We start from the raw sequence: 14,207 nt of genomic DNA on the forward strand, positions 1-14,207 counted from the left end.
GAAATCTATTTATAGTCTTGAGATATTTTGGCAGAAAATATTTTTATTCCTGAAATGATCCCTAATAAAATAGAGTGTTGGAATAACAGTGTTGCACAAAACCCTAGTGCACCCACTCTCCTGATATTTCCTGAAGTGTAAACCCTGAATTTCTCAAACTTACGCGAGGAGTCTAAAAATTAACTGTGACTGCTACAACTTCTATTGAAGTGATATAGTTTGTACAAAATGGAAATTTCGGGTTGTCACAATAACTTATGAGTTTAAAGTAGTTTTAATGAAAAACTATTCAAGCTCCATAACTTGAGAACAAGTTATGGAAGACTTTAAAACATTTTAAAAAATGAGACTCTTCATTTTCATAACTTATGGAAATTTTATGTGTTAAAAAAAACATAATCGTGACTTTTCATATAACTTGAGGACAAGTTACAAAAACACATATTATGAATAACTTTTAGATCAATATGGACTGAAAACAAATTATCACATAATTTTCTTATCAATCTAAACTAACTCATAAGAACAAGACAATTTTAATCATCAATCTTCAAGAACATATTAAACTAATACATGATCATTACCACATCAAAAACAGGTTTATAAGTTCAAAAATAGCTTAGGGTAATGATTCTAGTCCAATTCCAGCCAAAAACATCGAAAATATGCTGCCAGGGGGGTCCAACTCGCTGAGTGCAAGAACAACTCGATGAGATGGATGAGTTTGTACGTGGACTCATCGATTCCCCTGTCCAGATAGCAAAAAACATTGATTTTTCAGCTTTTTTCAACAATTTGCATCAAGTATAATTAAAAACAAGCCTTGGCTCTAATACCACTGATGGGTTTTCGTATACTACAACATCATATGGTGCACATACAACCCTAAATACATTGGATCTATTTTTTCATTAATTATACATGTAAATGGTTTCCAAGACATTAAACCTATAACTAGCATGCAATTTTTCATAAACAATACAAAATACTAGTTAGAGTAACATACCTTTTATGTGACTTGAAGTCTTGATGTATTTTGTGTTGCTAGAAAGACTTTGGCCTTTAAGAACTTAGTGCCTCAAGTGTTGCACCTCAAATGGAATCACAACTCACCTAGAACAAATGTAACTCTTGAGAGAGAATTCCATGCACCAAAAACACCTCCATATTTCTCTATAAGTCTGTTTTGGTCATGAACTTATATATTTATATGTTTGATTCCAAGGGTTATGAGTATAACCCAAATCCATATCCATGGGTTTTATAATCCATGGTTCATGTGGCCCAACTCTTTATGTATCCATAGATAAACTTGGTCCAACATGGATCATAAGCCCAACACATATAAATATAACTAATTACCATAATTAGTCCCCATAGATTTAACTAGTCTCTTTTGATCACTAAATTAATTCCAAATTAATTCTTGATCAATACTAATTAAAACATATGATCTTATATTAATATATTAGAACTTATAATATATTGATAAATCATATATAACCTTTATCTCTAGAGTCCATCCTAACAAATTGTCCTGGTGTTATACAACCCAAATGGACCATGCTACTCTCGGGTCGAGTACATACCAATAATAGTTATAGGTTTAGACATCTAATTCAACAAAACCTTCATCCATTGGACCAACATGGTCCAAAAACTCAAACACAAGAGATCTAAGCATTAATAAGGCAAGTTCTGAGCTTTATTCCTCAAATGAGTGCTAAATGATGATGGTGATTTAGATCTTCAAGCTAAAGATTCACTAACTCTCCTTCACCAACTTCCTCTTCTTCCTTCCAAGGCTCCAAGCTACCAAAAATGAACTCTACAAGGTCAAGAACACACAATGATGATGAAGGTTATATTTTAGGGTTTCTGAACTAAGGAGGTTAGGGCATGAGACATAATTACACACACACACACACACACACACACATATATATATATATATATATATATATATATATATATAGGCCCAAACCCTGCGTACGCCAGCGTACGACCTCAGCTAGCCCAAGCACATAGATGCCCGAACCTATAAGCCCAAAATAACTTCATGGCCTAGATCTAATAAATTCAAGATTAAATAAATTCGCAATACCTTGAAATTATGGATGTTACAAAAGAAGTGGGGTTCGAGATTTGCAGAAGAATCAAGTGGATTATGGAAGTTAGAAGATTCTGGTGGGTTATTATTAAGTTTCTTAAACATAATAATTGAAAGCGTTGTTGCGAGGTTACTCAGGGAGAAATTGTTGAAACATGAAGTGACCCTCTGCAGCTAAGAAGTACCGGAAACCTGACTTGATGTTGCCGTAGCAATTTTGGTGAAGAAGACTTGGGAGTTATCACCGAAGAGGCGAAGACCTAATACGGGAGTGGAAAAGATTGACCGAAGAGTAATTTACTTTGTCTTTTGTAATCATATATGTTAGAAAAGTAATGTTCACCTTTTCTGACATTGAGTAGTCATCTGTGTAACGCCAGTCAAACCATGGAAAGCATGACCATCTTACTTTAGAGTATTTTATTGTTTTTGAAGATAACTTGTTTAGCTATTTATAGGTGATCATGTTGAACGATATAGACACCACTTCTCCAAGACTTTTCATATATTACAATTAATTGAATACAAGTCTTCATTATCTTCATCTGTTGCTTATGTTGTTCATCATTTTACTAACTCGTGTTTGAATGCAAACCTTGTTACGATTCAACTAAGTATTTATTATTGCTTATACTTACTGATTAATCTTGTTGTTATATGTATCCTTATCATTTCGCATATTCCAAGATTGTCGAGCTTGTCAATCATGAAAAATGTTCTTTTCTCAACAATCATGAAATAAGTGATGTAAAATAAATATCTAAGGTCGACAATGAAAATGCTCTTATATCCATTTTGATAATAATAAATTAGGTTTAGCTTACATATGAAAATTAAGATTAATGTTTTTTTATATATTATAAAAGGGAAATGAGTGAAATGTCCTATGAACTTTGTAAGGCTTATCCTTTTAGTCCATAGTTTATTTGTGTGGCTTTATGGGTGAACCAACTGATAGGAATATATCCTTTATGATCGAATAGATTAGTGCTGGAAAAACAAGAACACGATATAATCAAACAAGTGCTAAATGATTAATAAACACGCCTCAAAAGAGCTCGATGAAGAATTACATCTGTAGAGGCGGAAAGTAGGGTTACAAAATAATACTCAAAACCTTAGTTCAATACATAGCATGCATGAACAATATATACTAACCCTAGCAGCAAATACGAGTGGACATGCCCAACTCGTGTATACAAACTGGACTCAAAAGAATAGGCTTAATCATGCAACACTTAATCTTCAACACCAACTCATCGACTGTTGGATTAGTCTCTAAGTCCATAACTATAATTGGTATATATTTGACCCGACACGGCATGGTCCATTTGGGTTGCATGGCATCATGCATTTGAATACACTAAAATGAGAGAAATAACAAGTAATGTTTATTAATATATTATAAGTTCTAATATATTAATAAGATTATCTATTTAGTATTGATCAAGAATTAATCTATAATTAATTAAGTGATCAAAAGAAGACTAATTAAATATATTGGTTGATTGTGTAAATCATCCATACTTATATAGCGGGCTAATGCTCCATGTATTATCAAGTTGGGCTAAAACCCATAGGATGCTCCATGGTGTATTTGAGCCCATGGATCCAAGGAAATGGAAAGCCATGACAATTAGGGTTTACCCTAATTGTGACTAACTATATAATGATCTCATTATTGAAGAAATCGGCTACTTAGTGAAGGAGTGAGGGAAAACCGATTTTTAAGTGTTCTATTTTCTCTCTAAGTTATTCCAAATGCATTTGATGTTGTGTGAACCATTTGAGGTGTCACACTTGGGGCACTAGGCTCTCAAGCTACATGGAATCAAGCACCAACAAAGACGTATGTCAGTCTTCTAGATTTTATATTATTTGTACTTCATAACAATGCTAGTTAGGATAAATACCTTGGAAATTAATATTTGCATGTTTAATAGAGAAAACATAGATCCAAGGTATTTAGGGTTCCATGTACACCATAAGAGTGTTAGAATGCTCAAAACCCAACAGTGGTATCAGAGCCTAGGCTTGTTTTCACTTATACTTGATGCAAACTGCTGAAAAATCAAAGTTTTGTGATGTCTGGATAGGGGACTCAACGAGTCCATGAAGGGACTCGACGATCCAAGGCAAAATGCATCCAACTCACCGAGTTGGTTCGTGCAATCGCAGAGTTGGACCCCCAAACAACATATCTTCGAGTTTTGGTGTTGGATTTGGTCTAGAATCATTACATTTGACTATTTTGGACTTATAAAACATGTTTTTAATGTGGTAATGATTATGTTAAACCAATTTCAATGCTATGTTTAACGTTTTAAGTTTTATATGTATTTATGTAATTCTTGAAAAATGTTGACTATGAATATTCATGCTTATGAGTTTTGGTGGATCATAGGAATCATGTGCAAATTGTTTGTTAGTATAATTCTTGATCTTAATGAAATTGTATGAACTCCATAACTTCTCCTCAAATTATGAATTACCAAGAGTTTTATGTCTCCTTGATTTATGAGTTAGTTTAGATTAATGAAAAAAAATTGTGTTTTAGTTGTTTTCAATCCAAATTAATCTAGAGTTAGTTCATAAAATATGTTTTTGTAACTTGTCTTCAAGTTATATGAAAATTCATATTTATGAATCATAAAACTCATAATTAGCGCCATAGGTTACATAAAAATGAAGAGTCCTTTTCATTAAATAGTATTATGACTCCATAACTTGTCCTTAAGGTATGGATGTTAAAGAGTCACTTCTTTAAAAGATGTTATTCAAGAATAAGGAGTTACATAAAATGAAGAGTCTTCATTTTTATGTACATTAAACTCATAAGTTATGAATATGAAAATGTTTTGAATAGTTTCAAAACTTGCCCTCAAGTTTTGGAATTTGTAAAGTCTTACACTCTAATACTTTAATTCAAAATTAAACCTTAGGATTTTAAGAGTTTAAAATTCAAACTTTATGGACTTCATTAAATTAATTAAAGGAGTTAATAATTCCATAAAGACATGGTTTAGATTTAATTAAATTAATAGTATAGTTTAGTTAATAGATTAAACCACCAAGTATTTTAAGTGTTTAAAATACACCCTTATACTATTATTATAATTTTAATTATATAGATATGTATAAGATAAAGTCAATCTTACCATTAGTAGGCTTCATTCATGAAGCCATTCTATAAGGGGGTATAAGGTTACTGCCTATAAAATGGCGGTTTAATGGGTGTCCACTCTCACCCACCGCTTCCTTGACTGGTGGAGGGTCGTTAGCCGAACGGGTAGGAAAGGACTATAATTCTCCCTTAATTAAAAGTATAATGATAAATACTAAGTGACTAAACACTTTTAAATTCCCAATCTTAGTTACTTAGGAAAATGTGAAATAGGTGCTAACCCATGAAATTATACTTTGTACCTTACAAAGTCGTTAGTGGAGTGTGTGTGGTTAACAGACACACTAATAAGGACTAGTAAGAGTGACAAAGGGTAACTTGACTTTGTTATAGATCGGTGGAGCGTGTGTGGTTAACCGCCATATCGATTAGGTGATAAAGTTAAGGGTACCAAGTCAATCTGCATGGTTATTCACACCTTGTTTGTGATCCTCGGCATCCCAGTCACAAACTTGAGAGGGCACAATTGAGATTCAAACATGTCATTGAAAAGTTCAATGTATCTTAAAAAATCTAGGAGTTTCAAATCCAATTAAAACTTAATTATATTTCATTTTTCATGGTGGAAATTGGTAAATCGTCATTTACCTACCTTCAACTATTTTATAACTTGGATTACGACATCCCTCTTCCAGTTATAAATAGGTTGTTGAGTCCTAGCCTTAATATATATCTTATTGGGTGTTATATTAAGGACTTGAAATCGACTACCTTGAATTTCTCCCTTATAGATGTCTAGTTTAGACAACTATGGTCTTCCCAAATCTTTAGGAACAAGCTTCCTAATGAAGATGATATCCCAAAAGGCAATCAAGGTGAAAGACTAATCCCTTTATTGAGCACTAATGGGACTGGAAATCATACTTCATTTCCTCCACCTCTTTCAATAAATCTCACTACCCCACAAGTTTCAAGACTTGAATATTTCTAAGTTACTCAATCCCTATTGACAATAAAAGTGTATACATGCTTACATCTTGGAGATTAAGTCACATATTGGCAAGCCGAGAGAGTCGGGTGTCGAAGTCTTGAGGTAGCTGGTTGTTGACTTGGTTCTTCAGTCACTCCCGAATGACAGATCACGACATGACCCTTAATGATCTTACCTATTTGCTTGATGATGCTGAATCAACAATGATTTGGAGCATTGGTAAAGCAAGTTAGATTGGAATATCTACTTCCCAAACTTATTTGGACTTTGACATTGGTGACATTGAAAGTCCAGAAAACCTTTCTCTTCCCAATTGAAAGGAATTGGCCATGGTCAAGTCATTTTGACCCAACGGTAAAGAGAAAGGCTAAGTCTGTGATAGTCCCGTGTACCATTTCCAAAGAGTCCATATGTTTCCTTTTGCCAATAGGAGGGGTATTGGTTGCGAAGCTCCCGAATTTACTTGAAATATCATAAGGATGGTAAAGTCAAAAGTTTGACTCTACTTCAGGTAAAGTCCGTTATCTAACTCTATTAAGTCTCTTTTGGAGATTCTTAATACATGATGTAATGTAATTACATTTTGATGTTTTTGAAGAATCAAAGGAAGCTTAAAGAAAAGGTGTGCTAATTCTGATCGCATGGTTCAATGACCAGAATTTTGAGCCACTACATAAGTTTTATGAGATATTGCTTAGGAATAGATAACAACAAAGTTTTCATATGAATTTTCATTGTAAGGATAAGTTTTTCCGCAATTTTTAAAATAAAAGAAAAGTTTTGATTTTATTTATTTTAAGTATCCTTACAAAGGCATTTGTGAAAAATTGTTGTTCATATGTTTCCATTGATAAGCAATATTGAAAAATGAATTTGATTCTTTCGTTTGTGGTAATGTCATAATTTATCAAACAAGGAAAGATTCTCATCACCCAAGTTTCAGTTGGATAGAAACTTGGAATCATGCAAGTTGTATTGTGTGATGAATGAGAATTTTCATCTTTGGTAAATTAAGACTAATTCCTTGTTCACATTCGCATGTGAGTCAAGCAAAGGACTAAAGGATTGGGTACATTAGGTTGTGCACTAGTCAGGTCCACCACAAAAGTTGATAAGATTATTCGTTATGATTTACTAAAGTTTAGTAAATATGATTATGCTTACAAGTTTAAGTGTAATATTGGAAAAGTTTCAATGTATTGCAGAATGAATAAGAAGAATCAAATAAGGCAGAAAGATAAAAGTTTCTCCAATCTGAAGAGATGAGAGAGTATTTGTGTATCTTGTTTTATGATTATCTTAGTGATTATGGAACCATATCACAATTGATCCTCTAAGGAAACCTTAGTGAATTTGTTTGCCTAAGGAGAGGAATCGTGAATTGTTGAAATGGTTAAATCAGGAGATAAATCATACTTCGTTCCAAAAACAAATCTTGGAGTTACACTCCAAGATTGTAACTTGAGTGACATAGTCTTTAGAAAATGTTTAACACTTGTCAAAAGTAGAGTAAGATGTTTCCTATTCTTGTACATTTGAGATTGGTAAGTTGTGATGTTTTGGATAAGACAAAGAATAACTAAGACCAATTGTGAGAAGTGTTTAACTTGATAAGAGTCCACACTAACTCTTGAATATTTGTTTTGTCAAGGAATGGTGCTTGACAAAGAGAATATTATATGTCAAGAGGACAGTGGGAGTACTGAAATAATTTCAAAGAACTAATCAAGAGTATTGTTAATCACTAGCCCACGACCTTCAGCCCATATGAGTCTGGATTTGTCACTAACCTTGTCTTGTGATTATGGTTTTGACAAATTCACATGGATAGGAACACTTACACCATAAAAATCTAAGTGTCATAAGGTTTCTCTCCGATTCATGAAAATGATGGTGAGGAAACTCTTTCACTAAGTAGATTTTGAGTAGATAGTAATTGTGAGAATGACAAAAAGGTCTAAACACTATGATTACGACATCCCTCTTCATAATTGTTTAGACACACATGTGACCTATCTAAGGAAAGGTATATGATTTTGATAAAGTCTTATTAAAGCAATGTCATATAAAAAATCTGAACTTGGGTAAGAAAGTCAATAAAGTATTGATTTCTAGAAGTCCAGTTGATCTATGGATACATGTCAAGGCTAGTGGGAGCATAAGTGTTATGCTAGTAAGATAATAATCATTATGCTAGTGGGAGCATGGTTATTATGTTAAGTGCTGCAAGTTAGCAATATTAATTATAGAAAACTAAAGTTTCAATTCACCTTGAAAAAGTTGTTTTGCTATAATTAAGGGAGATGATTTTATACTTCATTCCTATTCTACAAGCTTAGATTTGATTTTAATCTACTTTAGTCAAGGATATATAAGAATGTTATGTTTGAATGGTTCAACATAAGGAAATTCTATATATGTTACGTTCTAAAAATTCGATTATGATTACGGCATACCTCTTCATAGTTCGAATTGTGAGAATATTGCAAATAAAAAATTTATAGCATGAATCGTGTCCTATATGCTTCAGGTATAGGTTCGATTACATGTACTATAATCCTTTCTAAATTTTCCAAATGCCAAGGGATTAAGATGGAAAAAGGAATAGAACTGGAAATGACTAAAATGATTAAGCAAATTGTCGAGGACAATCTGAGGTTTACCAAAGATTGGTTTCTCTTAGACAATTAGAAGTATAGAGTAAGGACCATATTGACATATTTTGAAAAGAGGCAACTCTTGTTCAAAAGGTGATGGTCAAAATGGGAATATGGAATTCTTTCCACACGTGGAAGATTAAAAGAACTTAATGCAAAGGAGGATGTTCAAAGGAATGTACTTTGAATTTGAGACTTCATTTCCTTGGAATTGCTTTCCATTGGAATACTTTGTAATGTCTGTTGCCAAGTGATTGTGACTTGTGTGATTATTCATTACAAGAGGATCATTGCATATAAGTTTAGAATCTAACAAATTATAGTAAATGGCAAGAGTTTGGTATTCTTACATTTACAATAAGGATTGGAATTGTGAAATAAGCATCATTGAAATATTGTCAATCAATCTGTTTCACAAAGAGAGGACCATATGTCAACATAGTTTGCATACTTGGAGTATGGCATAACTATTGTTTGGAAAAACATAGTGTGCATGCTTGGAGCATGGGATGACTATTGTGTTAATTCAAGTATTAAGTTGATTAATCGAAACATGAATAATAAGTAATAAATATGGTGCTTAGATAAAAGGGTTTTTATTTACACTCAAGAGTTTGGGGCCATATAGGATTAAGTATTTTTCTTGTGTTTCACTTTGCATGTTTTGACTTCCAGAATAACTAGGTCGTTTTTCCTGAATGACTAAGTTATTCAAACCATCCACAGTCGGTCATATGTTGGAAGTAGATATGAATCAAGACTGTCATGACTCTAGCTTGTAAGATTTGTCTAAGGTGCATTAGACATAACAATGGTTGCTACAACATTCATGAGTGCTCATAAGTTCTGAGTATTGTATTAAAACCATGCTCATTTGAATCACTTCATGGATTTTATCACGAGTTGTTGACTATGAGTTAGTTATACATTGATTGCATGAAAACGCATTGGTAACTTGTTGTTATAAAATGTGCCTTTGTGTATGATTCAACAAGTAGTCAGTACAAGCATATGAGTCGAAGTTTATCCATTCCGTTTACCCTCAAAGGGATAAAAGCGATATTTGTAGGCCCCTTGCTTATTTAGTGATGGCAAAATGTAGGTGCTCGGCCAGGCCTGGACTGATTTGATTCGTTCAATTAGTCACTCTTCATAAATTGGAAATCAGGAAACAATGAATGGACAGAGAGAATGATTATAATCCATGTCTCAGTCCATATGATATCTAGAATGGAGGAATATATGATCACTTATCTAATGGACGCGTCATTGATTTGTTCAGAGTTCGACAACGACTTTTGAGAGCTACGATTGCTAGTCGGGTTATGAAGTCGTACATGCAATAATAGTTTTAGACTTATCCAAGTTGGAGATTGTTGGATTAGTGTCTAAGTCCATAACTATAATTGGTATATACTTGACCCGACCTGACATGGTCCATTTGGGTTGCATGGCATCATGCATTTGGATAGACTAAAATGAGAGAAATAACACTTAAGGTTTATTAATATATTATAAATTATAATATATTAATAAGATTATTTAATTAGTATTGATCAAGAATTAATTAAGTGATCAAAAGAAGACTAATTAAATATATGGGTTGATTGTGTAAATCATCCATACTTATATAGTAGGCTAATGCTCCATGGATTATCAAGTTGGGCTAAAACCCATAGGATACTCCATGGTGTATTTGAACCTACGGATCCATGGAAATGGAAAGCCATGACAATTAGGGTTTACCCTAATTGTGACTAACTATATAATGATCTTATTATTGAAGAAATCGGCCACTTAGTGAAGGAGTGAGGGAAAACCGATTTTGAAGTGTTCTATTTTCTATCTAATTTATTCCGAATGCATTTGATGTTGTGTGGACCATTTGAGGTGTCACACTTGGGGCACTAGACTCTCAAGTTACATGGAATCAAGCACCAACAAAGAGGTATGCCATTCTACTAGATTTTATATTATTTGTACTTCACAATATGCTAGTTCGGATAAATACCATGGAAATTGATATTTGCAAGTATAATAGAGAAAACATAGATCCAAGGTATTTAGGGTTGCATGTACACCATAGGAGTGTTAGAATGCTCAAAACCCATCATCGACAACCTGTCATTTTATCCCTCTTTATTTGTTTGAGCCGGTTTTGGTTGACACATAAACAAAACTTGGGGACTCTCTCTCCCCCCCTCTCTCCTCCTCCTCCTCTCTCTTTCTCTCTCTCTCTTTCTATATATATATATATATATATATATATATATATATATATATATATATATATATATATATATCAAAGTCAACAAACCTACCTTTTTCTCTTCTCCACAAATACATAGGTCCGCTCCTTCTTCATTCTTGATCGACCGCATTAACCTTTTCCTCTGTGCATATCCTCACAATCATCAACAAACCATTATGCGCCCATTCTTTTATTCGTGTTTTCTGTTCTCACTCAAGCAAGCGATGAACATGATTTGATGAAGTGAGAGATGGTGATGGGAAATCGATTTTTTTTTTGTATAATAGACGAACATGTTGATCTATGGTTTTTGCGATTTGTAGTTAGCATGGTCTAATTGGAATTCGATTTTGCGATGAACAGGGTTTGATAGATTGAGGACTATTCAAAAGCACCACCATCAAAGAAGCCTCCTTGCGACGATATTGTTTTCTCATTTCCAGAAATTTCCTTCAACTATTAATTGTGCCAATATTGAGTTCTCATTTCCAAAAATTTCCTTCAACTGTTAACTCCAACAATACCCTATATCATCCTTATGTTTCATGTTCATTAGATTCACAGCATACTGCCACTATTTTCTCTCGTAAGAAGCACCGACATCACTGTTTCTTATCAAAACACTAGATTTTTGGGTTTTCAATTCATATATTTTAATACTTTTATCAAAGTATTGGGTTGGTCTCTAAAGTTTTCATTTTTGGAATGTTACCTCTGTGCAATTTGTGTCACTTTCAATTTTGTGATTATCCTTTGGCATATGTCTGTTAAAAGTTTGAATGTGATTTATCGAGTTAGAATAGGATTAGTTGTTCAAGAGCACCATGGTAGAATCTTGGTTTTCAAAGCTGATCTAAGGTCATGTTCATTCTAGTGATGTCCCATTAGGCCAAAACATAGTGAATCTCCTTTAACTTTGTTATACAAATAAGATGGCGTTTATCTCGACACGACGTGATAGTCTTGAAAACTTTCTCCAAATTAAAGAACTCAATAGGAGCACAATTTGTGATGTGGAAAGTTTTGCCTGCTAAAACAAGGGGGGAGGGGGGGGGGGGGGTAAAAAGTCAAGCTGCCTATGAGTTGGTTCCCTCATAAAGCTATGGAAATAGTTTAGGAACTAAAAAACCAACCATAGGAAATTCGTAGGGCATTTGTATTATTTCTCCTAATATAAAATGTTATTTTTTGATATGTTGTTACAACCTCAAACCCTTAGCATTTTTAAAACTATAAGTCTTTAAAGATATATAGATATATAATAATTAAACTAAAGTGAAAAATGGTGTGAAGATGAGAGCCCAAAACTGTGCCACGCAACATACGTACAAAAGTTTTTAAGTCCGAAATCTTTTAGTAAACAAACATCTGCGAAAGGCCAAGTATTATGTGTCTTTTATGTGGTGCAGTCAGAAATGGTCAGAAGTAGTTATTTAAAAAAAAAAAAAAAAAAAAAAAAAAAGTGGCCCTAAGAATTGATAGATTTTTTGCCTATTAGCCAGAGATTGATGGTTTGATTCCAGCTTGAAATAAAATCTATAGATTTAAAAATAAAGCAATGAGTTAAGAGCATCCACAATGGTGAGTTTAATAGGAGAGTTGAATGAGTTGGCAAATCTATGTATCATTCAATGGATGAAACTCAATCATTGTGAGATGCTACATTGGTATTTAATAGATTTGGAGTTCAATGGCCATTGAACTCTTCAATGGAAAAAAAGAAAGCTTTAATCCTTAAATATTTACCAAAAATTACATTTTATAACATTCTATTGAACTTTATAGAGTTCAATGCATTGTAGAGAAACAATAATAGAATTGTATGGATTTTATATTGATGATGTGGCAATCCATTAAACTCTATCGAATTCAATGCATTGTGGATACCCTAATAACTAGAGATCGATGGCTAACTATTAGCGAGAGATTGATGCATGAGTTGATGGTTATAAAAACAAACAAGTACGTCTAATTAGTCACTACCATATACTAAAAGTCATTAATTGTAGGGACAAAGTTCGCGGTTGAAAAGGAAAAAATATCACCACATTGCACAACAATATGGTAGCTTATCCTTATCTAATGGCCCAATTAAGTTACATGTAGCCTATTATGCGAAACAATATTATTTAATCAAACACAAATATATCAGAACAAAAACTATATTCATAGAACAAGTTCAAACTGTTTCGCACGTGGTTCATTACTCATTTGAAGTACAAAACTCACACATTCTAATTCTTCAAAACGAAAATCGTATAATCTAGCATAACTAGTAAACGAAAAAAATTAAAAGCCATAAACTAGCGCTTGTTCGCTAATTTTAGCTCCATGATCTAACCAACACAACGAACAAAGAATACTATCAATCGAGAGTCGAGACTAACAATGCTTTCTCCAACTCTATACTCAAACCTCGCTCAAACACGTTGATCAAGTAACTCATGAGCGTCGAGTCACAAAGCAGAGTGATTGGTCCATCTGTTGGCAAACCAAACTCGTCTTCAGACATCCTCAAAAGCTCTTTGAAAAGAGTGGTGTTTAGATACTGCAATGGGATCACAAAACGATTGTGGTCAGCTGTGTAAACAACAAAATGACCCTTGTTTGTGATTTTCTCATTACAATAACTTCGCGAAGCTTCTTTCTGCCATTTTCTAGCCATTTTCACGAGCTTCCTGGCTGTTTTCATGATCAGTGGGTTCTTTTGAAATCCTGTCTAGATTTGTAAAGTATAAACGAACGTATATTGTGGTAAAAACTGATCCGAGTTTATAGTGCATATATATGTTCTTGAAAAGTGGCTGAGTTTAGGGTATCTCTCATGGATGTCTGGAATGTCTCCTAGCAAGAACATGTGGTTAGTTATGTGCGTGTTAGGCAAACAGCAATATACAGAACTAATGAACTCCCTTTTTCATGATTTGAGATTATTTGGCCCGACTACTCCACTGTACTCATGAAATCGTGATTTTCATACATGAATCTGAAATTTTTTGGTCTTGCGGTCAGTATGAGTATTTATGAAAACTTAACGACACATGTAGTTCTAATTTTGTTAAGTTCGTAGCGGT

At 33.4% G+C, this 14,207-nt stretch overlaps 1 pseudogene; it reads right to left on the reverse strand.

Annotated features, from left to right (window-relative positions):
• Positions 1–13,299: 13,299 nt before the first annotated feature.
• On the reverse strand, positions 13,300–13,798 carry LOC145010288 (auxin-responsive protein SAUR68 pseudogene; annotated as a pseudogene).
• Positions 13,799–14,207: the final 409 nt, after the last annotated feature.

Source organism: Lactuca saligna, chromosome 8 (genome assembly GCF_052625555.1).
Source record: "Lactuca saligna cultivar CGN05327 chromosome 8, ASM5262555v1, whole genome shotgun sequence".
Classification (NCBI taxonomy): Eukaryota; Viridiplantae; Streptophyta; class Magnoliopsida; order Asterales; family Asteraceae; genus Lactuca; species Lactuca saligna.